At 38.7% G+C, this 27,715-nt stretch overlaps 1 protein-coding gene across 1 annotated transcript in view; it reads left to right on the top strand.

The window, feature by feature from the left end:
* The window catches only part of LOC124160161 (vesicular acetylcholine transporter-like), a 185,162-nt gene that overhangs the window by 79,375 nt on the left and 78,072 nt on the right, over window positions 1–27,715 (top strand). The window contains exon 2 of the mRNA XM_046535918.1: window positions 12,518–12,660. The gene's annotated coding sequence lies outside the window, so the exon portion shown is untranslated. The remainder of the gene's footprint in view (window positions 1–12,517; window positions 12,661–27,715) is intronic.

The following is a 27,715-nucleotide window of genomic DNA, read 5'->3' as shown; positions in this document are numbered from 1 at the left end:
TCTACATTTTTAAATTAGAAACGCGCCTATCCCTCTGTGGACCTGCATTGAAAAGAGCGGGGGAAGCGCGCTGGGAGCGGGCGCATCACGCTCGTTGAATTCTTATTATCCTTAGTTATTAATGCACTGCAAACAATATAATTCTAAAACCTGATGCTTTCCCGGCGAATGTATTCGAAAAAAGCTATTCGGGCTTCCAACCAGGTGGTCTCCCTCCATTCAGCCGACGTTTCGGAACACGAGTCGGGTTCCATCTTCAGGGCTAAATGTATAAACGTCGGCAGAATGGAGGGAGACCACCCGGCTGGAAGCCCGAATAGCCTTTTTCGAATATAATTCTATTTCGGCTAAGACCATAAAAAAACTCTTAATTTTTTTTATATACTTACTCTCATACTAAAATATTAATATGCCATAAACGATATAATTCAATTTCGATAAAAAAACGACTACAGCGGTATTTTTTTATGTTCATCAACCTTAAAACAGCTTTTTGGCCCTTACATCAAGGGGTTATGAATAATATCAATGGTAGACCACAAACAACCAAGCCCTGGTCAGGGGTAATCTACCCACGCGGAACTGGAACCCGCGACCCTCAGTTTGGTAGACTCTATCCCGCCTTCACCGGGGCCAACAAAAAAGATATTTCCGGTACCGGGAAACGATTCAGGGCTTCCCGTATGAGAGCCAAGTATCCTAACTACTGGACAATATCGGATTAATGATATTAATTTGCATTTTAGGGTACAGATGCACGGCCTAGATAAAATTTAGGACGCGGTCAATATTAAAAGCATTATCAATTATTTAGCCCTGGTATTAAAGCCGTTCAGCGGCTGATTAAAAATATTCCAAAGCATAAAGAACCAGCCAAAGTCGTGACGATGGTGCTTCAATGCTCAGCATAGCGAGGTCAGGGTTCGGAACGAGGAGACGAAGTTTATGGGTACCAGAACGGAAAAAGAGGCAAGTTTCCGGATGGGATTTTGGATTATCTTTTCGGGATCGGTAGTTCTTTATGTTTGTCAGGGATTGGACTCGGAAACTCGCGACAGCCATTCTCATAACTGGGGAGGTAAATAAAAGAAAGGAGAAGGGATTAGGAACACGTTGAAGTTGAAAGTAAACAAAAATTTTAACCAAAACCCAAAATTCTCAATATTGATAAAAAAAGGGAGCATAAAAAAAGCCACTACCATGGCCTCACAATGGCTATAAATTTATTCGATATTGTATCCCGGGCAATATGGTAGCTCTTCGTTTGCCGGAGTGCGTTTTTGCACTGAAGTCACTTCGCAGTCAGGTGATTACCGCCCGCGATTTATTTCTCACTATTCTGAGTCACGGTGGTTCACGGCTTAATCCGTAATCCGTCAGTCTTACCCAATTTCTAGATGACCCAGATTCACGTTAACTTTTGTTAAAGGGCGCTGACCACCCGCAATAAAATCGACTCCACTAGGAAAAAAGTCTACGTCAAAGAAAAAAAACAAAGATAAAGATTTCTCTTTTAAATAATAAAATTTTTAAGTGAAAGTATGTCCCACTCATTAAGTTCCTCTTCGACGCATTTCAGGGAAGTGCCTCAAAACGCGGGTTATTTTATCTCCCTAGGCAGCCATGTTGCATCCAAGATAATGCCGCAGGAAAAATATCAAAAGCGTTCGTAAATGTGCTACTATTTTTTTGATTGTTTTGAATAATATATAGTTCAGTGGATCTTTCGGAAACAACTTATTGCTTAATGGCTACAATAGCATAAAATGCTGCGGTTTTTAATACAATACTTTAGTTCAGCCAAACCTTGAGGTTGCAGCTTGATACATATTTGCTAAATTTTCCCCACAGCATTTTACGATATGGTGGATAAAATAAATTCATTATCTTTTTAATACGGCCTCAGGTTGGTCAATGGCTTTCATCGGGGAAATAATTATTCAGTACTCAAAATTTCGGGCTCGTAATCTGTGCTCGAAGTCTTACAAGCGATCAAATCAAACTGTCAGTTTCATTAATGATTAAAATATTTAAAAAAAAATGATGGAATGCTTTGGTTTGAATTTTTATGATTTTAAAGAACATGAGAAAAGCAATGATGAATAATAGGGCAACAGATATTTTCTATCTCAGCACACTTTATAAGGACCAAAATTCAGATGTTATTCATTAAACATCACAGGCGTACCATTTGCCATCGGCCACATTGAATTAAGCTGTGGGTGGAGTTTCCCATTTTCGTCACGGACAAACTCGGAAGGAGACAAGGTCGATGCGAACAAGCAGTGGACACACCAAACACACAATCCAGCGACGCTCTTTCTTTGTGGAGACAAACAAACGGGGTAGGGGCGGAGGACACTGTAGAGTATTGTTTACCGAGGGTACGTCATACGGAGGCTTATGTTAGTCCCTTCTGAGGACGAGGAGGCGCCGGAAAACCCTTGCGCAACTTGTCTGCGGAGGGGATGTGAGTGCAATAAGAGAGGGAAGAACGCTTCATACAAACGAAGGCTGTAAGTAAGAGATAAAGGCTGTAAATAAGAGGAAGTTAGCATTGCCTGGTCAAAACTAAGGTGTAGAAGCGGCAAACTTAATTAAAAATATTCAATATAATCAATCAGTGCTTCAATCTAGACGTTGCTTTAGATAGGTTAGGGTAAGACCCAACCATAACTAAATTTTATCGTCGTGAATGGCGGCGGGAATAAGTCCTCGCCTGCCATACCGAAGGTCGCGGGTTCGAGTGTCGGCTGGATAGGTTGCCTCTTCCAGGACATGGGTATGTGTGATCGTCTGTTGCTTATTGTTTAAAACTCCCAATGTAAAGGCCTCATTGTGCTGTTTTTGGGGGTAATTGAGATTTTAAAAAAATTGCAACCATGTAAATTTCCACATTTAAAGCAGGGGGACCATTTTCCTTAGTTTGGGGGCGTTTGAGGGCTTGTGACCGATTTTTGAAACCCAGGTTGTTATATTACTAACAAAACGCTATGTCGACAAGGCTGCCACACTCCTAATTTTATTCTCAGAGAGCAGTTTCATGATATTATTGTTATAAGTCCAAATTCACGGGTTGAAAAAGTTAACTGGAATGTGGCACAAACATTATTCATCTACACATACCTCGATTTAATTACGAAATATCCGCCTCATTTCCACGTTAGTACGACTATTCCACTTTTAATTCTATCCGTGAATGCTGTTTTTTATCCACGTATCCAGATGTCCTCTAATATCCTCCTCTACAGACAGCATCAGTGTCTTCTCTGCTTCTAGCACATTTAATCAACATCCTCATCTTCCTCCGCATCTCTCATCTAAATTATTAACTCAGCTCACCTACTAATCCCAACACTTCCTTCATCGTAGCTTCCTTCACCCCACCTCTGTTCTACTCAATCCCTTCACATCTCAAATCCCTTGAGCTTATTCTCACCGGCAAACTGAAGCAACTGCGGTTCCACCCTGCGAGCGCTAGATCCTTCATCTTCATTTTATTTTCTCTGCAACATTACTTTCGTGAGTTATACTTTGAAGCGCCTCCAACGAAAGTGCCTTTGCCTTTAAGAAAATTTCACTGCTGTGCCGTGCTTTCGCTAACGTAAAATCACCAAAATATTATTTATGGTTAACTAGAAAACTTCAGTGGCCACCAAAATTTTTAATCGGATTTGAGTTGGTCGGCTCATCGTTATCAGTAAAGTTATTGTTTTTTATTAAATTATTATATCATATATTATAATCTAGTTCATAATTATGAATAAATAACATTTATTATTTGATTAAATTATAGATATGTATAATTTAATAAATTTAAGATTATGGATATGCTAGGGATTAAATTTCACAAATTTAAGAAAGGAAATATAATACTAATATTTTCACAGCGCAAAAATGTCATTTTAGACACCATTCTTTTCCAACGGTGGCAAAAAAAAAAGGCTTACAGGCAGTGCAGCAGGAGGGAGCGAGGAGATCGATAGCGAAGGGAAAGAGATGAAGGTGAGTGATGGAGAACAAGGGTGAGATCTAATTCTCACACCTTCTCTCTCCCCATCCATCGCCTAATCTCCGCGACACGGCAGGGCGAGGGTGGGGCTACAGTGTAGATGGATCGAGTGATTCAGGCAGAGAAAGTGAGGAGGTTTGTTCGCAAGCTCAGAAACCGCAGCGGAGAAAGAATATGGAGACAGACAGAAGGTCTTTATACCTTAGCAAATACAGGGTTATCATAAAATAATGGTGCGATTATGGTAATTCCTTTTGTAAGAAACCAAATCTAACACGTAGTGATTTTTCTGGTGTGGATGGATCAAAATCTTTCATTATAGACGAGGCATTCGCGACCTAAACCACTCAATGAATAGGATTGATGAAACAATGGCAAATATTAACGAAGTAATTTCAAATAACATATGAAAAAAAGTTGAGTAGCGTTTTGAAGTTTGTCAAGAGACTAAGAGCGTGGAAATAATTGAAAATGTTAATTATGTAAGAAAAGTTTTTGAGGTGTCTAATTCGATAAATAAAAAACATAAACTGTAAGCAAATCTGTTTTTATTTGAACTATGTTCAAGAGAGCACCGTTCTTTTATAATGACCCTGTATAAAACACTAGCGTTTTTTTATAACTTCGAACGACTAGCATGTGAGGGACATTGAGCATAGTTATTATTATGTGCTACCCGAAAAAAAATGTCTTCCCTTGACCTTTCGTGACAAATGGCGTGAATTTATTACTGAGGAAATAAACGTTATCAATTCCGAGAATAAACGTTAAAGAGATACGCTGTATTAGATAATCACGGTATCACGTTTCCCTTGCACAACCTTATTTGGCGCTCATTTTCGGTAAAGAAGTCATTTAAAGAAAAACACTGATAGTAATGCACGGTGTCCAAAAAATTACATCAATGAGATAGGTGAAGATAAAAGAGAATTTGATGCTCATTTGAAAGGGTTATTCGAAAAGGTTATTTTTTTAGTTTTCTTAGGCGTTTAAATGAGTTTATTTTTAGATTTCAGTGCGGCTTCAAGTAAAAAAACCCACTAAATAATAGATAATAGAGCCATAATACATTATTATTATTATATCAAATTTTATAAGCTTTGAAGTTCTCACTTTTCATCATATTTTTTCTTAGGAAATTGCCATTTTTTATTAACTTTTTTTATCTGTCTTTTAAGTGCCAGAATAGCGTCAAAATCCATTTACGGGCATGCGATTTCGTAAACATTTTCTGAGAGGACCCCCTGGGTAAGGGAGTCCTCCCCAGTCATGAGAACCCATCATGAGCTCCAGCCGAGGGCCCACAATCATCCCTGACAGCCCCTGGTCCTCTCTCTTTCTAACAATCAATATAAACAGGGAATTAAATGAGTCTCAGAAAAAACACACCTGCCGAAATCACAAGTCCTCTTCAAATCGTAGGGTAAACTCATGAGTAGTCCTGAATCTCAAAAACTGAAATTAGCACAGCATTCACATTGCAAAGTTTTTTTTTGCCATGCACATAATATGGTTCTGTTTTATGCAACTAAGAATTGTTATTTAAAATTCTAGTAAAGTTCATCCATACAGTTATTTGATTTTTTAATGATATAAGCTAAATAAGTAGTCATTCCACATCTCCGGGCAGCATATAATAGAGGGAAATTCTCATTAAAAGGTTCATTACAATACGTGACCTCAGATCTTTGATGAAGTTGAACACAAGGCCATTGCTGAAATGTGGAACCCTTAGCACCTTCATGACTCATAGCACCTTTTAATTAGGTCTTCATAGGAGTTTATGGAGATATTAGTTTTTCACAAAAATAAATTTCATATATGAGGGGTCAAGTATTATGCCCAAATATACCTTTCATTTAATAAAATGTAAAATGAATATGTGTATCACGTGATTACAACTCTTCTAGTTCACAATTTTAAACTTATTATTAAAATACCTAAAGTGATGCTCCTTTTTATTCTGATCAGCCAACCGTCGTGTCGTACAGGCATCTTTAATCACATTTTTACACAGAAAGTAAATAAAAATAATTTATCAAAAATAAAAATCTGATACTCAAATTTTGTTATGTTTTAGAGTTATGCATCACACTTTATTTTTCTCTCAATTGTGGGCATTGATTTTTTGCGCTACTTTTTATGTTGTTTGTTTGTATATACTCCAGGTGTAAGTTTTCCGTTTCACCAGGATAAAACTGAAATACTGAATTGGACACCTTTCTTAAAGGTAAAATACCTATCCAGAGATAGCAGGGCAATATTTGACGCGGATTCGTATGATTAATGAGAATTTATTATTAATTATTTGATGCCCTAGATGACTTATTCCGATAAATAGAAAAAATTCGTGTTCGTGTTTTCATTAATCTCCTGTCTTAATTTTTCTTCCCTTATGCTTTTCTCGCATCACAGTTGTTATCATCTTGCTGCTTTAACACGACACATTTCAACGCAACGTTAAAAAAAACGACTTTCGCGTGAGAGACGGAGGCTTATGCGGGGATGGAGAGGGGGGAGTCTCACTAGCGAGGATTTTTCCATCTGTGCCCAGGCACATGTCTGAATACACAACATACATAGGGTGCCGTGAGAAATGGTTTGCCCTGAAGCCTTTGAGGGGAAAAAATCGCCCTGCCTCTATTATTCAGGTGGTTTTACATGCAGCCTTATCAATCTGTCGTGTCGTAATTGCCCTCCCGTAGACAGCACCTCGCTTCTATTTCAGCCAAAGAGAGAAAGGGATGGCATGGAGCAATGCTTTTCAGTCATTCGTGTCCATCATTCTCACTCAACGCCATCCGAGAACACTCACCACTTAGGAAAGGTACAAAAAAAAGATGACTGGTCATCGAAACAGACCGTTCCGGCCCTCCGCCACAGCCTAGATGCTCTGGAAAGGTATATCATCTTTGACGCTCTGTGTGTGAGAGTAGTTGAGATTGATGATCTCCTTTCAAAGTATATTGGCAGAAGTTTTTATTCTAGTGATTTCATGTAGTTTGATTGGAATTCTGTAGTGTTTATTCCACTAACCCGTATTTGTTTATTAAAAACACTCTTGTATCATTTACTGCCTTATTATTCTTTTATTGGCATACATTTTGTTACTTGATGGTGGCTCAATTCTGGTCCTATGACCTTGGTGACCACCTAAAGATCCTTCTCTTGTTATTTTTGTATTCAGATGTAAAAACAAAATGTAGGAGTAAATAAATTATTATTATTATTTCATCACTATTGGTTATCGAAAATCTGGTGATGAATTAAAAAAAGGTAAAAAAATATAGCATTACCGTGAATATATCTAGATATTATTCAGTAACACGAAGAAAAATTAATACATTGGCATTTGTTTCAGAGCTCAGAGCGTAATAACTAAATAATAACTCTCTTTCCAGCTTCGATGCAACTTTTTCTCTTTCCGATGACCAAGTTGGTGGATAGCCAGCAAGAAAACGTAAAGATATCACTTGATTTCTACAATTTATTATAGCAGTAGGTAGCCGATAGAGTGAATATAGATGGGTAGCCTTATCACATCAGTATCCATACTTCACCGCTCACGAAAATCCTCAACGTACGCTTATAAATACCCACGTCCGTAATAGGGTGAGTAAATTTTCGGTCTGTTGCCATTCTAACTCTAATATCTCCAGTTTCTTATTTCACTTGGCTGATAATAGGCTACAGTTTTAGGCACAAAAATACAAATTTTCGGTGCATGAATATAAATTTAAAACGTAAAAGAGCCCTCCTGCCTCGTCAAATAATGGACCCAATAAATCAGCTTAATTGTGGCACGCATTCTTACATACAGGAAACGGCATTATTTAAAAAAAATGCAATTTTTAGATGAATGAATATTTTGCAGTCATTTATCCATGTATAAATCCAGCGCAATTTATAAAAAAATGCCACGATATTATAAAACATAGCTTGAAGTGGAATCCGATGCATTGATAAAAGGGGATTTGGCTCCCGAAGCTGGAAAAAATGAAAACCAGAATTGAGCTTCAAAAGAGAAGAATGCGCAGAGCTACTGTGCGGGACCGAGATGGGAGAAGAACAGTGTCATTGCGTTGGGTCGAGACTGTCATAAGATGTGATTAGAAGTTAGCGCCGTTCTGCAGTTATTTACTAAATTTTTCCTCATTTTTCTTTTTTCAAAAAGCCTGCCTGTAATTCTTGTTTTCACATTCAATACTAACGACATTCCTTAATTAATGTTCAATTATAATTACATTTTGTTGTGATTTGTTCTAAAAAATGGTTCGGCAAAATATCGCATTTCATTTTCATGTATCTCACAATCCAGCTTGCCTTCAGACCTTAAATAATACACTTTGAGCCTCAAAAATTTAAGTTTCAAGCTCCCTGTGTTTTATATTTCCTTCTTCTCTCACCCGAAACATTATTATCTTATATTTCTGAGACACTTCCAGGTTAGTATCAAATTGTTTTCAAAAAAGTAAATAAAAGCTTGAATTAACTTACAGTCCCCGTGTTTGAACTGGAAACACTAACTCCATGAATCTGGGATAACGACTGAGAGAAACGATTGAACATGGAAAATATCTAGTGATCCACCAATCCATTCTCACGGAAATAGTAAAAATGAACTATCGTTACGGTCCATGTTATATATCGTTATCGTCCATGAAGCTGGCAACTGAGATAAACGATTGAACATGGAAAATATCCAGTGAGCCACCAATCCATTCTCACGGAAATATTAAAAATGAACTATCGTTACACCCGGTGGAAAATTGGAGACAAATTCACCGGTGCGTTTCGTTTCCAATTTAGTTACGACCAATTTTAAAACGAGCACTCCTCTGTTTAAACATCGTGTGCTTCGCCGAATGGCTGCTTCCGACCACCGAGCGAGTAAACTCTCTGGTCGGATGCATTTCGTAGGCACGTGTTGGTATGAATGGAAGGGGTTGGTTTGCAGAGAAAGCGGAGGAGGGAAAAAAGAGAGAGAGATAAGGCCAATTAATTAGAGTAATGGGGCGCGGTCCATTGCATTACCCGTCGCGCATCCGAGGGAGAGTTTATTTGAGAAGAGAAAATGAAGGGAAGGCAGAAGGGTGGAAACGTAGCAGACGGGGGATGCTATTGAAAGAGGGGAATGAAGCCACGGCGGACAACCCTAGCCTCTCTTCGACGGCTTGGACTTCGCCGCGGATTTTATAAACAAGGAAATGTATTTATAACAACCAAAAGATGAAGCACATTCACAATTGTACAACCCGCTGACGAAGAGATAAAGCTTTATCATATTTTTTTCACAGTTTGAACACGGGACACAAACTTAATGATTACCAGGGATTAATTTTTCTTGACTTGTATAGACATCCGTTGTCAATCAATGTAATAATGCATAAGTTTTTACATTGCATTTGACTGGCTTGACGTAAGTTCCGAAGCATTAATCTTGTGTAGTATATTTTTTACAGATTGTATACGGAACACAAACTTAATGATTACCATGGATTAATTTTTCCTTGACTTGGTGAGATTTCCAGTGTCATGCGAGAAATATCAAACCGAAGTCTTCTAATTCAGCCATTTTCTTTCTTCTATTGTTTGAGAACTTGACTCAAGCCAGGTAAAGCTACTCTGAAAATTCAAACACTGGCTGGTTTGACCTTAGCTCCCAAGCATAAGATATTAGAAAATTCCAAAAATGAAAAACTCCCTTCGACTGGCTAACAGAAACCTCACGATGGGGGATGTTTGGCATAGAGACACTAAATTTAATCAGTGCGGACGCTCAGTACACCGAGAAAAACTCAGCAATGCCTTCAGGATTTTAGGTAAATCAATTTTGTACGTGTACTAAGCCACGGCTGTGCGATACGGTTTTCTGCATGTAACACAACCACGAAAATCATCAGACAAAGCCCACTCTCAAAAGAACAGCAATTGATGATCACTAAAGACGATTTGATAGACATTAAATATCCCCATGACAAAGTACTCTACCTCATCGCTCTCCCTTTTATGGTTCTACTTAGTCATGATAAAAGTAAATAATAATTTCTTCTAAAATATTAAAGAAACTGGCTGGTCAAAAAAGTCAGGTGCTCGCTTATTAACTCATTAAAGCTCCTCCGAATTTCTACTGGAATGAGGTTTATGGCCAAACGCAAGTCTTCTAATTCAGCAATTTTATTATTTCTAATGTTTGAGAACTTAACTCAAGCGAGGCAAGGCAGCTTTGAAAAACGATTCAGTATTTTATTTGACTTCAATGGAACTCTCTCAAAGTCAGGAGAGGCAAATCTAAGGTAAACGTTAACTTCAGCTTTCGCATTTGACCTGTGGGCATTATATGATCAATATTTTCCTCTTTTCTACTAGATTTTCCAATTTTGTGCCTATTTTCACATTTTTTCGTTTTAAAATATTTATTCAAGTTTACATAATGCTACGGTGACCACAATGAACTATAATGCATCATAGAGAAGCTACTGTAGTCGGCCACGAATTTACTCTTTTTCTCCATTCCGTTTTCAGTACTATGAACCGTAAAAAATTCATATATTTGCATTTAATCGTATTTGCTGGGAATTAATGTGCCGTTCAATTGCTAAGAAAGAGCACTTTGTAGTTGAGGAAACCTGCCTGGCTTCAGCAACTGCAGAGATTTTTTTTTCAAATTAACTACTAAAGCAGCAAACATTCTCGGCCTTTAAATTTATGTTTATTTGATTCCAAAATTGAATCTAATTTTTCCCAACGGTCAGAGAGGAGTTTCCAGAATATTTACGCTCCTGTTGCCCAATCCACTTCTTCTACTTCCATTCTAAACAATTCAACACTTTCTGCTTCTCAGACGTCATTGCGCGCATTTCATCTATACTTCCTAGTTTCCCAAATAATTTTTTCCTCATTCTCTTTTTAATAACGTAGCAAACGATAGAAATTCATTGTTTTTCTCCTTATATTAGTCCAAATTTTTTGTTTTACTATACATAGCAGCATTCAGCATCGGAGTTATTCCACTAATCTCGCACGGTTAATAATAAAAACGACACTCTCTCCTGAGAAATCTCTTTTAGTCGGTTGGGGCTGAAAGTCCTAAGTGAGGCAACCCCTCCTCGGGAGCGTGTCGTGTTCTTAGCGCCGCGTGCCGGGTGAAATCGGGTCAGCTGTCAGGGTCACAGGCAAGGCGCATTGGGGGACACGACAAAGGGTGCTCATATTCCCTGCCATGAAACGCTAGCTTGGAGCACACGTCACAATCAATTAAGTGTTCTCGCCCGGTGACACGTCGAGTGACGTGCACGGCGATGGACTGTATATCCGCATTGAATACAAGAAATATATATCGCTTTGTGTACGTGGATTTAAACCTGATAAATTCTTAATCCCAGAATGCAGTACGGCAAAAAAATAACAGTGGTTTCATGAATATATTAGGTAACTGGGAATTATTTGCCCTTCACAGAAATATCTTTATGGAGTGGCAAATTCTTCTTTTATATTCTAAATTATTCTTGTATATTGCACGCTTTCATCACGAAATATGACATCTAGGAGATAACTAATATTTGCCGCTTAGTCGGTGCAAGGAGAAATCCAGGATTAGGAACGGTGGTGAAATATACAAGAATTTCCATAAGAAAAAATTCCCCTGGACCGGGATTCGAACCACGGATCTTTGGCTTTCCGTGCCACTGCGCAGACAATTACGCTATCCAGGTTCTTTAATTCCCATGGCAATTATACCGAGGCTCATGGTATCTTGTATATTTCACCGCTGTTCACGCGGCAGGGTTAGAAATATTACACATACCGCTTCGCGTGGCTTTAGCGCAGGTTCGAGGCTCTCAACCGGTTGTGGCTTCTTGGAAGTCCTTTCTCCCTCGCGTTGCCATCCTTGATGGACCGCGAGGGCCTTACACCTAGTATCATGAGCCTCGGTATACTTGTCATGGGAATTAGAGAACCTGGATAGAGTAATGATCTGCGCAGTGGCACGGAAAGCCAAAGGTCCGTGGTTCGATTCCCGGTCCAGGGGATTTTTTTTTTCATGGGAATTCTTGTATATTTCACCGCCGTTCACGCGGCAGGGTTAGATATATAACAAGTTTCACATACCTATACCTACCATAGATCGAGATGAGCTCATCCCTAACCTATCTATTTAAATAAATAAAAGATCGTAGCACTTTTCCACAAGTATTTTTAATGCGTACAACACGTTTCGGCTCACTGAGCCATCATCTGGTACAAGACGATTGGTCTTGTACCAGATGATGGCTCAGTGAGCCGAAACGCGTTGCACGCATTGCAAATTCCGTAGAAAAGTGCTACGATCTTTTATTTATTTAAATATGTCTAACTTCCACCAATTGAAGCCTAAATTTGTTGAGCCTAACCTATCTAATTCAAACCATGGATAGAATTAATGGGTGAGAGTGAGAAGTGTGATTGTGGACAAGTTCTGTGCAGTTATGTTCTATTAAATTCGCCCTTCTTTTTTTTATTTAGGTTGGCGCGAGAGCCTGCTGACCCTCCCGCGGCGTCTGTTCGGCTCGGCCTCGTCATCGGCCTCCGCCTCGCCCTCCGCCTCCCCATCCCACAGCGCATACCACCAGCCATGCGCCGACGACGACGACATCGCCGGAGACAAGGTGAGCCTCCATCCCACGTTTCTCACCGCTTCTGGAAGTAAGAAAGAAAGCCTACAGTATGCATAGGTGCACTGGCAAGCCTGGAAGCCACTAGTCCTGGAAGATATAAGACACGGTCTCCCGCGTTACTTTGTAGAACTGCTTCATCATAAAATAAAAAAATACTTTGTCCTATTCCACACTTTATTTTAAAAAGGACGACCCGGGTTTCTGCATATCATGCTTATCTAACGATTTGACCGTTGGATTATTCTTCCTCATAGGATAATCCTCCAAAATTGTTAGAATAGCAATGGCTGATGCCTGGTTTCGCTGATGGTAGGACCCGCCCGCCTTTGTTACGGTGCGGGATTCCTCGTCCCCTCCCTTCCTTCCCTATCCACTCCCAGGGCTCCTATCGCGGCGGCGCCTCCTTCCTTTTTTCCTTCCCGTCCTCCCCCTTCTGAGGTGCATTTATTCTATACATATCGGTTTGAATTAGTTACTTTTATATTCAATATCTCAGTCCTTGAAAATGGTTAGAAACGTAAAAAGGAAGCTATTTTGGAAGCAAATCTACCCATTCCTCTACACCAGCGCAGTTTTAGGCAACTCCGGATTTTGATGAAGATTCAACTCGTGCTACGCGTGATGAAATTCTAGGGGGCCACGCGGTGATCTTGGTCCAGATGGGTTTTAGGACAGTGGTGGTGTGGTTTCGGTGTAGTATAATTGATGTAGTATTTTTCTAGCAAAAAGGTCCTAACTTCTGAAATATTTTAAGTGATATTGCATTCGGAATAAAATTCTGCCAGAGATGTTTAGAGCTTATGAAATCTCTGTAATGATCCAGGGGTAATTAATAAATTACGACCAATTCATTTTCAAAATGCACATTAAATGCAGTGATGGATCATATTTCATTATATATTTCTTGAAAACTTGAGAGTAAACTTACATAAAATCTAAATGTGATTTAGTAATTTCGATCCATTTTATGCTTGGTCATCTACTGCTATATTAGAATACTTACTCAGAAGCGTACACTTATGACAATCAAAGGAGACAGATTGGTTTGAATAGATACAAACAAGGGTTCATCGATTGTGCTGCACGCGATGAATTAATTGCTATCGGAAAAATTATTCATTAATACAGAATTATTTGCAAGTTTTAGTGTCTACTTTCCTCTGTCAAACGGTACCACTCAGTGAATTGGTAATGGTGCTCACTTTGAGGAATTCAATTTATATCAACAGTAACTTTTACAATGCATTATGGTTAAAAAATATTCTTGCACGATCGGAAATTCAATGCTGGAACATCATCATCAGGTGCTATGTGTCAAAAGCCTTGAAGTCTTCAAATAATTTGAAATGAAGTACCTGATTATGATGCTCCAGCATTGAAATTCGGATTGCGCAAGTTTTTTCTTTGACCATAGTGGATTGTAATAGTTACCGTTATAATAGATAAGTATCACTCCCGTTTCTATTATGCCTGTATATTCGAAGATTACCTCATAATTGAGGCAGAGTCGAGCGTTGTAAACATATACCATGTGTAAAATTTAGATTATTTCTTTTATTTACCACTAATCTACTAACAACGGCAAAAGCCACTCACGAAACGTAGATTTATCGAGAAAACTTTGAAAGGAAACCGAAACCAGGCAGGCAAATCTACTGCAGGCGAGGATTTCGGTGAACTGCACGCTACGAACCGGAAACGAAGAGCTGCATTGCCGGCGGGAATACGATGCTTACCTGCGCCATTACTGGCTGGCTCAAACGTTTTCTTATTCGCTTTCCCAACAACAGCTTAATTTAAGGAAAATCACCGCCTTTCCTAGCGTCACAGCATCGGCCCAAGAAAGCGTTTCTTTGAGCCATAATCAAAGGTAAATGCGGTGGAAACCAATTTTTAGCTGCTCTAATTTCTTCTAGCGTTTGTTAGCTTTCTTTTAAATTTCCGATTTCACGTAGCCTAAATGCCATTCATGAAGATATTTCGTTCTGAAATCCCAAGAAATGATTCTTCCGTGAAGGCTAGAGAAATAATAAGAAACACCGAAAATTCTAATGAAAGGCTTATTAAAAATGGTAAAAAAAAACGCGTCATACGCGCTAAGAAGCGACCGTTCCCTTTAAGTACAACGCTATTTTTACTCTATAGAATGAAGTAATATGCAAATAAGTTATGCAACTTGCATCGTTTAACATTGTTTGGATACAAGGTGCTGCGAAACTAAAAAGGTTAATTCAAGACTAATTATTTTTAGTCCTTAAATATGGAACTTCCACCATGATATAATAACAAGCCATATTTACCACAGCTATTTACGTATTATAAAACGCGAATGAAAACCTAATTTCTTCTTAAATTGACATTAAAGTAATATTTATAAAATTTAGAGACAAACAATGTTGCATTAAACACATCAGAGTTGTATTTTTTCCAGAACTACTCCAATGCTACTATTTTTTGTTTTATTGAAAAATAATAAATTTAGCTAAACCTTCGTTGGATCTTTCGAGATTTCATTCATTGCACGTAGTGAAAAGTACTGAACTTAATTTTTATTTCTTCATTCCCGCCAACTGCAATAAGCGCAAGGCTTCCGCTGGAGAGTACGAGGCGAAGGATTGCGAACCTTTTCAATTGATCCAGCTTTCCCTAAGCGATTGCAAGGACTGCGAGTGACGCTTGGCCGAAAGGTCGAGAAGGGCTTTTGAAGCGAACGATAACGGAAATAATGCAGAGGAGATGGGGTAGAAGAGGAAATGAAAACAATCGGAACACGTTCGGCTCCGTTCCGAGGCAGGCGTGCGCCCATTCACCAACTCACTGCCTTTCCGAACGGTTCCTTTTCTTTTGCGGTTTCTCTCTCCGCGCCTGGGGCTCTTAATTGGGATGCCGACTCGTTCTCTCTCTCTCCATGGCGATGCTCTCTTGTTCGCGGCGTGGGAGTCGTGCGTGTTCTGCGGGGGGGAAAAGGGAAGCGACGTGGGGGTAAGGGGAGGAAGGGTGCCGGGGGCGAGGAGGGGAAGGAAATTCAAACCCCACCCCTTTACCATCCCTCTAAACCCATCCAGAAACTCCTCCCGCCGCACGAGCCGATTGCACAACCCTACGGCGTAAAGTGGGCTGAAATCAAAAACTGCTTTATTTCAGCAGCCTTCATTGCTAAAAGAAAGTCACTTATTGAGTTAAAATTTACCTTTTATGATGACGGCTTCCATTCAGGAAGTAACCAATTATTATGAAATATAGAAAATAAATATGAAACACGAAATTAACCCAATGATATAGTTCCGTAAAGATTGATAGAAAGATTTCTCAGCTATGATCACTGTACTTCACATTGAACGTCCTCGTAAAAATATAGGAACATTAATTTTGAATGAATGCAACGCATGCAATCAATGTAAATTAATTTTTAAGCGTTGTGGTACACGATTGTTAACCGCCAAAACCCCATCCTGACTACACACTTGTATACACTATAACATTCGAATCATTTTCGACATAACTAAGGAATCCTGCGAGTTGCCGCTGAGCGAATAGATCACAGGGATGGTTTGGATAGGTAAAGGTTGAGCTTAACCCAAACTAAACCGAGGGCGTGTGAATTTCATATATTCCTTGTAGGTAAGTTCGTTTTCTTGTTTCAAGACACACAGATCGTTAGTTTATTGACGCTATCCAAAGTCTTCTCCTGGATATGAACCCGAGACGTTTTGGTAACAAGCCGAATGCTGAACTCAGTTACCATACCTTAATTAATAGTCACGCATTATTATTCGCATTGATTTCACTTATTTTGATCTGAGTCTCCTCCTTAAAATCTGCAACTATACATTTCATCAGCGAGTAAAAGACTGCATAACACTAAGGATGAAAACTTTGTGAATCCATTCACTCTGAAACACTACACACCGAAAATAGACTAACCTACGGACGAGTAAGGAGGCATATTCATGAGATTAAACACTTGTAGCGAAGTAAGACAATGCGCAAGCAATATAAGGTACCATTAGCAAGAGAAAAAAATTAGTTTGGTCACATCCAGAGGCACGACCACTATATGGTAAACGTAATCCAAAGATATTTTTTGATTACATTATAAATTTCATCGCGAGGAAAAAAAAAAAATTCTAGACTCATAGTAAACCAAGCACTTTTATATGCATACATGTTAGCCTTTTTTGTCGAGGTGAGTAAGTTTAATTAACACCTACGCTGGTCTTCTGAGAGCTCTGATGGGAAGACTGAGAAGAGAAATTAATGCGCTATATCACGGAAAGTGATTTCTGACGAAGACAATTGATAGATAAAAACCGGATGGAAAGAACAGCAGAGGGTGGTCTTTTCTTGGGTTGCATAAGTCAGGAGCCATACAGTGGTAGATTTTCTTCATGTATCGAAATATCCGTTTGATTTAAAGTTTTCCATTTCCTTGTGCAAAGTAAAAATTTCATGCTGCTCTATTTTTTGGAATATCATCGGGTAAAGTTAAGAGGTGAAGAATTCTTCCACTTATTGAAAATAGGCATCTTAGCAGACTTTTCTACCTGTTCAGGAATATTCATCAGCCTTGCTTTTCTCGGCGTAATTTTCAATTTCATTCTTTCGATTTTATATTCAATTTAAGTAAATTTGGACATTTCAATATTTCTACTTTGAGTTTTATTTTAACACTACGCATTTCGTTGCTACAAGCGACATTATCAAGTGTTTTGTAGCAACGAAACGCGTAGATTCAAAATAAAATCAGTGAAAATATTGCAATGTCCAATTTTACTAATAATTCATATCTTTCTTATCAATATATTTCATTCCATACCTTTTATCTATTATCTTAACTTGTTACAACTATATTAAGAACCTCCACCACATCGTGCCTAAAATCATACAAGGTATATTCAATTATAATTATTTATTATTTCGGAAAAATTACAGAGTTCAAACACATTCCGTGCGCCGCCTTTCACCTGACTTTCTTTTCTCATTAACCATGCCGAGCACTTCCTCAGATGGAATGGAGAAAATTAAGAACATGGTGGAGCCAAATGCGTTGGAGAAATTTACCAGATAGGTAAGCGTTGTGAGAGTCAGTAAAATCACTCACCAATCTCTGTATCACGTAAGAGGCAGCGCGATTCTCTTTGCGCTCCGGTCAGAGCCGTATTAATAGAAGCCATTCCGTGAAGGCTACAGCGCACCTGCTAATTATTTCTTGGTGCACCGAAGTGCTTTCATCATCGTCGATGAAACTTTTTGCGTTTTATTTTTGTTCTTGCCCCGGGAGCAATAGGAGAGATTAAACGTGCGCTCTGGAGACTGTTAATTAATTCTTCGAGGAGAGGAGCGCAAAACTAACTTCAACTTCTCTTCAGGCTTATGTATTGAGGAAATTTTAGCGCGAATACCCCCGCGAGGTTATTTCGCCTAGACGTGCTCCGCTTAGGAAACTCTCGCAAATTAGCCTTTGACAATAGAGATCGGTTTTTTTGGCAGTTATTTCGACGCTCGGAATCGCTCGCTCAACAGCAGGACGTAATTGCTTATCATACCTGCTGCGAAAAATACTTAATTGCCATATATTCAATGCAATTTTAATTAGCAATGACGGGGAATAATGAAAGGTGGCCGTAGTATAACTGTTAATGAGTAAATTGCACGCTTTTTTTCACGAGTTTCAACATGATGAGTCTAGTAAAACATTCCAGAAAAAGTGTAAAAATCGACCATTGACCAGGCTTTATGCACAATTCACTTCGAACTATAAACATTACTTCCTTTCTCTGCAAGTTCGAATATCTGGGGTAATGATGTTTTTCAATTACTTAAGAATAGCTCGTTAAATTATATCTCGTATTTACCAAGTGTAACATAACAAAACAGTTCTACTTTGTATTGAAGATATTGGTTGGGCATTTAGGAGCTGTGAGTAATAAATATGAACAGTGATAACTCTCGAATTCAACAAATTTTTTCTTAAATTGTTCACGATTCCATTTCATACAAATTTTTAATGACTCTGTTAATGAATAAGTTAATACTTAATAATCATATAATAAGTTACGTGAGACCTTTGAAACCTGCCCGCCGGAGTGTTTGGGTTTTCAAAACAATATATTGCGCAGAATTCAACGTATTTATTTATTTTTTGACAATAAAACATGTTTCCACAAATCAATCCCGAAAACTGTGGAAAAGATTAGCTGGGGATTTGTAATTTCGGTGAATTTAAGTTTTTCACTGAACTGAGAGATTCCGAAGTCCAGGAGGCTCCACTAGCTTCAATGGATGAAATATTTGTCATAACCGACGAGAAGTTCAAAAAAAGAACCATCGCCTCTTATGGTACTTGCATGGATGAAGTTGTAAATGCGTCGAGAAAAGCAATACTCGAGAACATTCCTGACCAGGTAGAAATGCCACCGAAGATGTCTATTTTCAATAAGTGGGAGAAATTCTTAGATTTTATCAGAAGTTTGTTTACCCGATGACATACGAAGAAAATACTCTCAGCATGAAATTTTCTTTGAAAAAATTGAAAAAAAATGAAACAGTATTTAGTTATTTGAGGGAACTTTTCTCGGGATTCTCACCGGGTTAAATTTCCCATTTTAGCCAAAGTTTTGAGCTCCCAGTCGGGTCTCTTCCTCGGGGATGCTGAATTTCGTTTTATTTGTATATGCGTTATATATGTTATGGCTATATTTAAATAAAACTACATTCAGAAGCCCCGGTTTGGAGCTCAAAACGTTGGCTATAATGAAAAATTTAACCTGGAGGGAATCCCGAGAAACGTTTACCCCATTATTCACTGAGAGAGCATTAAAACTTATTTCAATATACAGTCTTGTTAAATAATAGAGGAAGATTCGCAAAAAACGGCGAATAAATCTTTTTCAAGAGTGCCAGTGGATGCAAATTAATTCTGCTAGTGCCCGAAGCAGGTAGTTATGCGGAAATAATGGGAATTTTAATTTGGCCCATCATTTTTCGATTAGTGACACACGAGCGCCTGGCTGAGGCAATCCCTCCCTCCTGCATATCCAGGGCCGCCGCCAATAGCACGCCCCTGCCCCTCGGCGCTCCACGTGCCCTCGGATACAACACCACCACCATCTCCCCCCCACTGCGGTCCACCCCATTGTTATACAAGGCCCTTGTCTCCCTGCCGCAACAATTACGTTCGCACACACAGCCCCAACCAGCAACCGCTCTAGAGCAAGCAAGCCGGAGAGGGACTATTCCCCTTACCCCTCTGCGTTTCGGATGCAACCGACTGACTCCCACGACCTCCCCCGCTATCCCACCTATGGTAGCATTCGGGCACGTCCGAGCTTGGGACTTCTTCCTTTAATTTCTCCTTGAACCCCCAAACTCTACTTCTTCCGTCCAGGACTTCTTCATCCTCCAGGGCAGGGGTGTCAAACTCATTCACCTTGGCGGGCCACATTAGTCAACTCATACAGCTCAAGGGCCGCATATGTATTTCAGGAACAATGACAGGAGAATTATATAAAATACTACCGCAACAATATTATTATTATTATTTGAAAAGGCAACTGAAAGAGAAGAAAGTGTTTATTTACTTTAATTCCTGGTACTAATACTCCCAGATACTTGACACCTCTTTGCCTGTACAAGTGCATGAAGAAATGCATTTGGGTAATATGGATGAAGTGCCAGTAAGTTTTGATCTTCCAACTGCAAGAGCTGTAAATCTTAAAGAAGCAAAGGAAGTGTCGATTGCGATTGGAGAAGTCATGGTGGTGCGGGCCGCAGATGAAAAGGAAACGGGCCGCGTGTTTGACACCCCTGCTCTAGGGTCTCTCAAGGTTTTTCGGCAAGCTAAGAGCATCATTTTTACAGTTATCTTCTCCATGCCAAATTGCACATAAATTCTCCCCATAAATTCATAAAGGATCCACTACACGAAAACTTGAATTTCAGATTAATTTCCGAAAAACTGCTTGGTGAAGTGACTAACAATTCTACTGAAATATAATAATTATTATCTTCAATCGAATTCGTGTTATGTGGGAATTAAAAGCCAAACACTTTTTCCGTGTATTCCAATGAATTGGTACGTTAGCCCGGTTTGGAAGAAAGAAATACACTCGACGACATTGAAGTCATCCTAAAAATGCCTTGATTGTCGAGTTAACATAAAATGCAATTAAGCATAATTTCCTAATGTCTATACCATGGTGTAATATCCGCTTTGTTGTTTTATTACGCATGTCAGTTCTAAATGTACGATTATTCCTTAAGGACTCTTTACCCGTAGTTATTTATACATTTTAACTAACTCGCTGGAATTGGTGAGCGGACTTCAGTGCCATCGTCGTGTAATATACGCGATTTGACTGAGTGAGGTGACGTATAGTCACAATATTTTTTATTTCCCGAATAATATTTACATTCCAAACGACTGCAGCGCCGTTTTCATTCGCATGCAAAATTTTCACTTCGATCACAGAATCGATTTGAAAAAAATGCAGGTGTAATTAAGTAGGTACCTGAACTCATTTCCACCATGGTTTTTGTCATGGCAAAATCCATGCCTTTTTCATTTAACAGCATTCAATTTTTTGTGATTAATCACTCATCTCCAAACAGACAAGCGTCTCTTTTCGGAGCAGCAGTAGTTGTTAGGTTTTAAAAGCAATATCCAGCATGCTATATGTAATGTGCACGCATTTAACAGCAATCGGTGTAATTCAGTGTAATTCACTGCAGGAGCAAGTGACTTTGTACGCAGTCACGCGCACGGGTGCAAAGTTAAATACACCAAAGGATGAAGTTCGCCATGAAAACATATTTGACTTAGCCGGGATTCGAACACGGGTCTCCCGATTGCCGGTCAGGCGTGATAACCAGTACTTCCACAGACGTGCATTTTTCTTCTTTTTGCAGAGCGATCTCCTATAAACATACATTTCTAGGGGATATATCATAAATGAATAAATTTTATCAGGTCTTTTCTGGAGTAACTGGTTCACTTTCTTCTGCCGCCTCAAGGCCAACAAAGCCCATGCAAGAAGCGTTCGATCGTGCAATGCAATTTTGGAGAGGTTCAAAGACAAAAATTATTATTAATTTTCCAGACAAAGGAACTTAATCCACGTTGAATCGTTCCGAGAAAATGAGAATAATAGCTGAAAGTGCTGATTTACTGTCTTTACTCCGTTCTAAGATGAATAGGGGCTCTATAGTCATCAGATTGGAACTTGTACTCGAAGAAAGTAAGACACTTTATCACATACACGTGCCCTGGATCTTGTGCTGACTTGATCAATATAACCAAGTCTCAATTCGGGTAACTGAGACCTGAGTTATGCGGCAATGTATTCAGCTCTTGAGTATCCAAAGGCAGAAAATTTTCGGTGGGAAGCTCTGTCTCTAATTGGGATGTACATGTTGGGAGTTTTAATTGCAGCCTTCTGTATGCACGAGTGGGTCGCTAAATGATGGGCCCTTCTGTGACTTCCATCCCACAGTCATACACCATCCATTTTGAAACATCAAAGAAGTAGGGAAAAAGTGAGTCTACTTCATGCACGTACTCCGAGCGAAATATTCGATTGCCTTGCCTGAAGGATGGAATCAATAAAAAAATCTTGTTCAAAATACCACCGAAAATCGGGTGAGATGAGAAAATTGGAAAATTATCGATGTCCTCACAGAGGAAAAATATCTAATTCTAGGATGGCCTTGATTCACAGACAACATTTCTTAGGTTACCTACGCTTTTTACCCAACGCATGGCATCTAGACTTCACAGAGCTAATAAAAATACTTTGAAAGGTCTTTGAGGTCTAAAAATTACGTTTAATAAGTAATATATGAGCATAAGATTGCTAAAAGTTTCCACAGATACGAAAAAGTTTAAGTATTCGTTAAGAAAACTTGGCAGGAGAATAATTTTTAACCGACATGCATTGAGAAAGAGGGCCTAATTTTTTAGGCTAATCAGACCCGCCTCTCATTGAAATATTTCTATAATCCATTCCATAAAGTACCATCTTCCTTAGTCTTATCAATATAACTTCTTCCCATCCTTCATTAATAGTAAAAATCATCAGTTTTTCTGGGTAGAGCCACCTTCAATAGCCTGACATTGCCAGCCCAGGGTCTTCAGTCTTCACTCAAGAGTGGAGGAAAAAAGACTGAAGACCCTATCTCGATCTCCTGATCTGCGCAAACCTGTTTCTTTTTTGTGAAGGTTGAGTTCAATCCAGACAAATCCATTGGCGCAGAAAGTCATATACTCACGATTGGGGAGCAATTTCCTTCCCAGGTCTACCGTGAATAACGAGAACATGATTTTGAGAGGACTCAAGGGGTCCTCCCAGATTTGAATGCGGGACCTTTCGAATAGCAGCTCAACGTTATGTCCTCTTGGCAAACTATCTCGATTCAATGGGGAGGTTACAAAACACCCTTAAAGAGAAATTTTACATAAAAAATACCATCACTTTTGCTCAGCGCTCCCTTTCCCTACGTGTTATGCAAAGGCTTGGTTCCGGGTGATCTGTAATCTAAACTTAAAAAAAGCAACCTTCATGTTTTAAAATTGAATTATAAATGTATTGTACTTCACCACACTCACTGTAATTGATGCTAAAATAAGATAATGAATGACTTGTTTTACACGTTATAATTTTATTCAATGCAATAGATAAAATTTAAAAGGCTGCCACAAGGTAAGAAACATGTTGAAATTGGGTTAACCCATTATAAGCCAATGTTTCTTTCCTAAGTAAGAAAAAAATAAATACTTTTCCAGCTCTATTCAGGGAAGATTTAATCTACGTGTACTTTTATGCTTAAAAAGTTTAATGGCAAAATAAGTAGCTGCCACAATAATTATGACTGAGTACAAGATTTTAACATGTTTAAAAATGAGAAGTCTTGAAATTTAATTTCTCCTAGTAGCAGCTCTGGGTTAGAAAGGGTTAAAAGCTTTGTAATTGAAGATTAACGCAGATTATTTTAGTGTGGAGGAGGTACCTGCATATACTATGCAAATTTCACACTGACAAAGGCAAGTATACAGACGCCTATCATCTCCAATGTCACTCGATAATTTAGAGCGAATGCAATTCGGTGAGAAAGGCTTCACCAGGTATTTGAAACGAAGACCCTTCCGATACCGAGAGCCCCGAGAATCCGAATGCTCAATGCACTACGATACCACGTAACTTCTAAAATGTGCTTTACCATTTTCCGTGATTCATTAGTTTTATTCAATTATATGTATTTTGATGTGCCATTGATAACGAGGTGACGCCAACGTGATTGTGGACAAAATTAATATTTTGAGGCTTGACTTGGTGAAGTTGCTTCATTGTAAACAAAAAACTTTGTTAATTTCACGTGTGATTTTACTAACGATCAGTTTCGTCGCTGTGCGACTTCAGCGTTATTTAAATCATGTGTGAAATTTACAATTTTTAAAAATTTACATGAAACATCCGCCTGTCCGGTCAGTAACATCCGCCGTCACCAATCACTGATTTGAAGAGAATTGTCATATTAGCTTAATAAGAAGACAGAAGAACCTTGTAGTCCATATCTTGAGACACGATGGCCTGATGAAGACGATTGTCGAGGGACAAGTAGACGGCGAGAATGGAAAAAGAGACTTCGAATAAGATATTGTATATGAAACAGGTAAAGAAGAATGTGAAAGTGAAGAAATATGTTCGTGTGAAAAGATCAACTTGTAGGAGAATTGAGTGGAGAGCTGCGTAAAACCAGTCTTAAGATTGTTGGCCAGCGATGATGATTCAAGGTATAGTCGGCTGCATTTCAGACTTATTATTAAACGCCTATTTCAAAGCGTTTCTTCAAGATAAAAAGCAACCTCTCACTTCGCAAAAGCCTATTAACTTCAATCTCACCACTCGTATTCATATAGAATACTGTTTGAGATGACATGGTAAAAACGCGCATGAATAAGTTGACTTTTCACGTCAAAACGAAACTATTTTTCGTAATCTAAATTTTATAAGTAGCGATGATTTTCCTTATTTGGGACACAAAATGGTATAATTAATACCTCTATATCTAATTTACGTAAAGTATCCATTTTCTTATAAAATATAACTAATATGAGGAGTAAAAATGGAGAAACAGACAAATAATTATTAATTCTGAGTAAAAATAATAATGCCATCGGTTGAGATAACATAGGATATTGACGATCTGATGAAAAGGGACACTCACGCGACTGACGTCACTATTGCAGGATTGATTAAGAACGATATGAAGGACCGAAATATTCCCATGAGCCGAATGCGTCGTACCGAATCATCAGAATGAATCGAAATTCTCCTCGAGTGGAGAAGGGAGGGGCGGTCGTGCAGGGTCAGGGGGAGGTCGGCAGGTTGGCATACCTGCCTCTCGGCTCGCTGCCGTGTGCCCTCCGCGACACGGATCAATACGGCACACAAGAGAGGGCACCAAAGTAGGGGGGGGGAGAGAGCGAGGGGCAAGGGGCGGGGGGAAGGGGGGGTCTACTCCAAATCCCTCCCTCTCCCTTGCCCTCCAACCTCCCCCCCCCCCCCGCAGCGGTGATAATTAATGCCAACCCCCACCCACCACTTCCCCGCCATTCACTCGTCTATTTTTAAAAATATTCCCTCAACTTCACCCTCTCTTTCAGCTCTGCTCACCAGTTCACGTAACCTGCCCACACGCTCTTCATGGCAAAAGACGCGGATCAAGAGAAAGGCGCTATTTTGCCCCTTGCCCTCGCGGTGCATTATAAAAAAAAAAACGAGTCAACCAACGCTTTGAATCAAGCAGAAAAAAATAAGTGCAAAGATGTCATTATGCCCACGTGATTTCACGTACTGTGTTCATAAGTTCCTATGACAAAAAATGCATCTAAAAAAAACACAGTTTTGGAAATGAATTACGATTGTCATTTGAGCTTACTCGGTGTTAACAATGCTTTCGCCAGCGTTCGAAACCATTCCTGAGGATGCTAAAAATATACCAGCAAACTACTTGAACAATGTGAAATACAAAATATATCGCAGTTGCAATGCCATTGGCATGTTTAAAAGTTTATGTCCATGCTATTGGAAGGTATTTTCTGGTTTTCAAACTTATAAAGTATATATTTAGTAGTCATTTCTATTTCAACTATTCATAATCATTTTTTTAATAATATTTACCTGAGGTCTGTGTGAAATTGCATGCCGTATTTGTTGGAGTAAATGATTTATCAACAACCATGTTCAACCCTAAATTTTGTGATGAGTATGTGTTTACACTATGTATGCTCGGGTTTTCTTGCTATGATTGATTAACTTCAAAATTTCATTTTTATGTCCTGATGTTAGTTAGTTGGGCTGTATCCCGTTTGGAAATATTAGATATATTTTGTAAAAGTTTATTTTGTGAGCTCTTTCGTATGCTGTAGCCGTTGTATGTTCTTAATGGACAATTGTTGTAGAAAAAAATATTATTACTATTATTATTCCGAAAATAAAAATGAAATAGTCGAAAAATAATGTTGAGATGAGATATTTGGAGGATAGAAAGGATAGAAAAGCAGTGATCGAGAAAATAAGAAATTTTACTCTAAGCGCTGGTAAGAAACAAAGTCTGAATAGTGTTCTTCGTTCATTTTGTTAATGTTAATTAATACAAGAATACTGACTGGCAGGGATAAGTTTTAGTATCTGGAATTAATGAAATATTATTATTTGCGTGCAAAGAGATCTGATTTCTGATTTTTCCCTACTTATCGGCTTGATTTCAAGTCCCTCAGAAAATCTAGACCCTCCTGGACATTGCCAACTCGGCCATCGGTTGTCTTAACGATTCAATCAATCACTGAGTGAGTGTTTTGCAGTTGTATGTGCGTATTAAAAATACCACTCGCCTCCGTCGTCGGCACGTGGAACAAAAGTGGCTCCGCGGGCGGGGAAACTGCGAAACGGACATAGTGGGGTAGTATTGCATCAAGAATTTACTCGCCGTATTCCATCACGCACCGCTGAGGTCCAACAAGAAATTAGAGAGAATAAGCAGAGTGAGCGAAGGAATGAATGCTAAAAGCTTCTTAATGATCAATAAAAGTCGTCTTTTCCGTCTCTTGTTCCCCTGAGTCATTTTACGCCTGTTCCCTAGTTTTTATTCATGCTGGTCACTTTCACTTCCACACAAATTCAGGCAAAACGTTCCCTAAACATTAACCCTTAACCGGTGACGTGCGGTCTGAGAGACCGCTGCGTTTCTAAAATTATGAATATTTTCAAAATTGATATTACAAAATATCTATGATCCTCTTGAGCGTCATAATTTTGTATATTAAGGACATAGCACTCTTAAAATTTAACGTTCTTATTATTTATTTCTGAAAACTTGAACTGAATTTGAGTAGCGGTCTGTGAGACCTCACGTCACTAAATTGGAAAAACCAATAAACATAATGCTGGTGGAAATAATTCAAAAAGTTGTTAAAAACAAGTCCTATTGATTATTCAAGAATAATAATAATAATTAACAATTTATAAGGAAGCATTATTAGTTGCATAACGTGGATAATTTAGTAATTAATTAAAAAAGTACGATAATTAACAACTCAAGTGTTTTTGTTATCAGTTTTTTGATCCTTTTCAAATAACAATTTTTACTGAAAAGGTTGGTTCGTATGGGGAATGCATAATATTAGATATGAGTTTTGTAATAGCTGAGAAGTCAAAGAAACATTAAACTAAGCAATAAAAATGACTTTGTAACGTTTTATGAATTTTTGTTCTATTGCGGTCTCCCAGACTGCACGCCACTGGTAGTATAACAAGAATTGCACGTCACTGGTTAAGGGTTAAACTCCTCATTTGAATTTACGCTGGGAGGCTTTATATTACGCACGAGTTGAGGACATTGTGTGAATAAAATTTACCACGAAAAAAAACCTTGTACGCTTTGGAAACAAACCGACTTTATACTGATTGAAGTAAAATAAAGGCATCAGGCAGTTTAAATATGATTCAGGAAGAGAGTTAAAAGAACAAGGTGGGTCATGAGGAAAACA

This window comes from Ischnura elegans, chromosome 6 (assembly GCF_921293095.1).
Source record: "Ischnura elegans chromosome 6, ioIscEleg1.1, whole genome shotgun sequence".
In the NCBI taxonomy this organism is placed as follows: Eukaryota; Metazoa; Arthropoda; class Insecta; order Odonata; family Coenagrionidae; genus Ischnura; species Ischnura elegans.
This window is presented reverse-complemented; position numbering and strand designations above follow the sequence as displayed.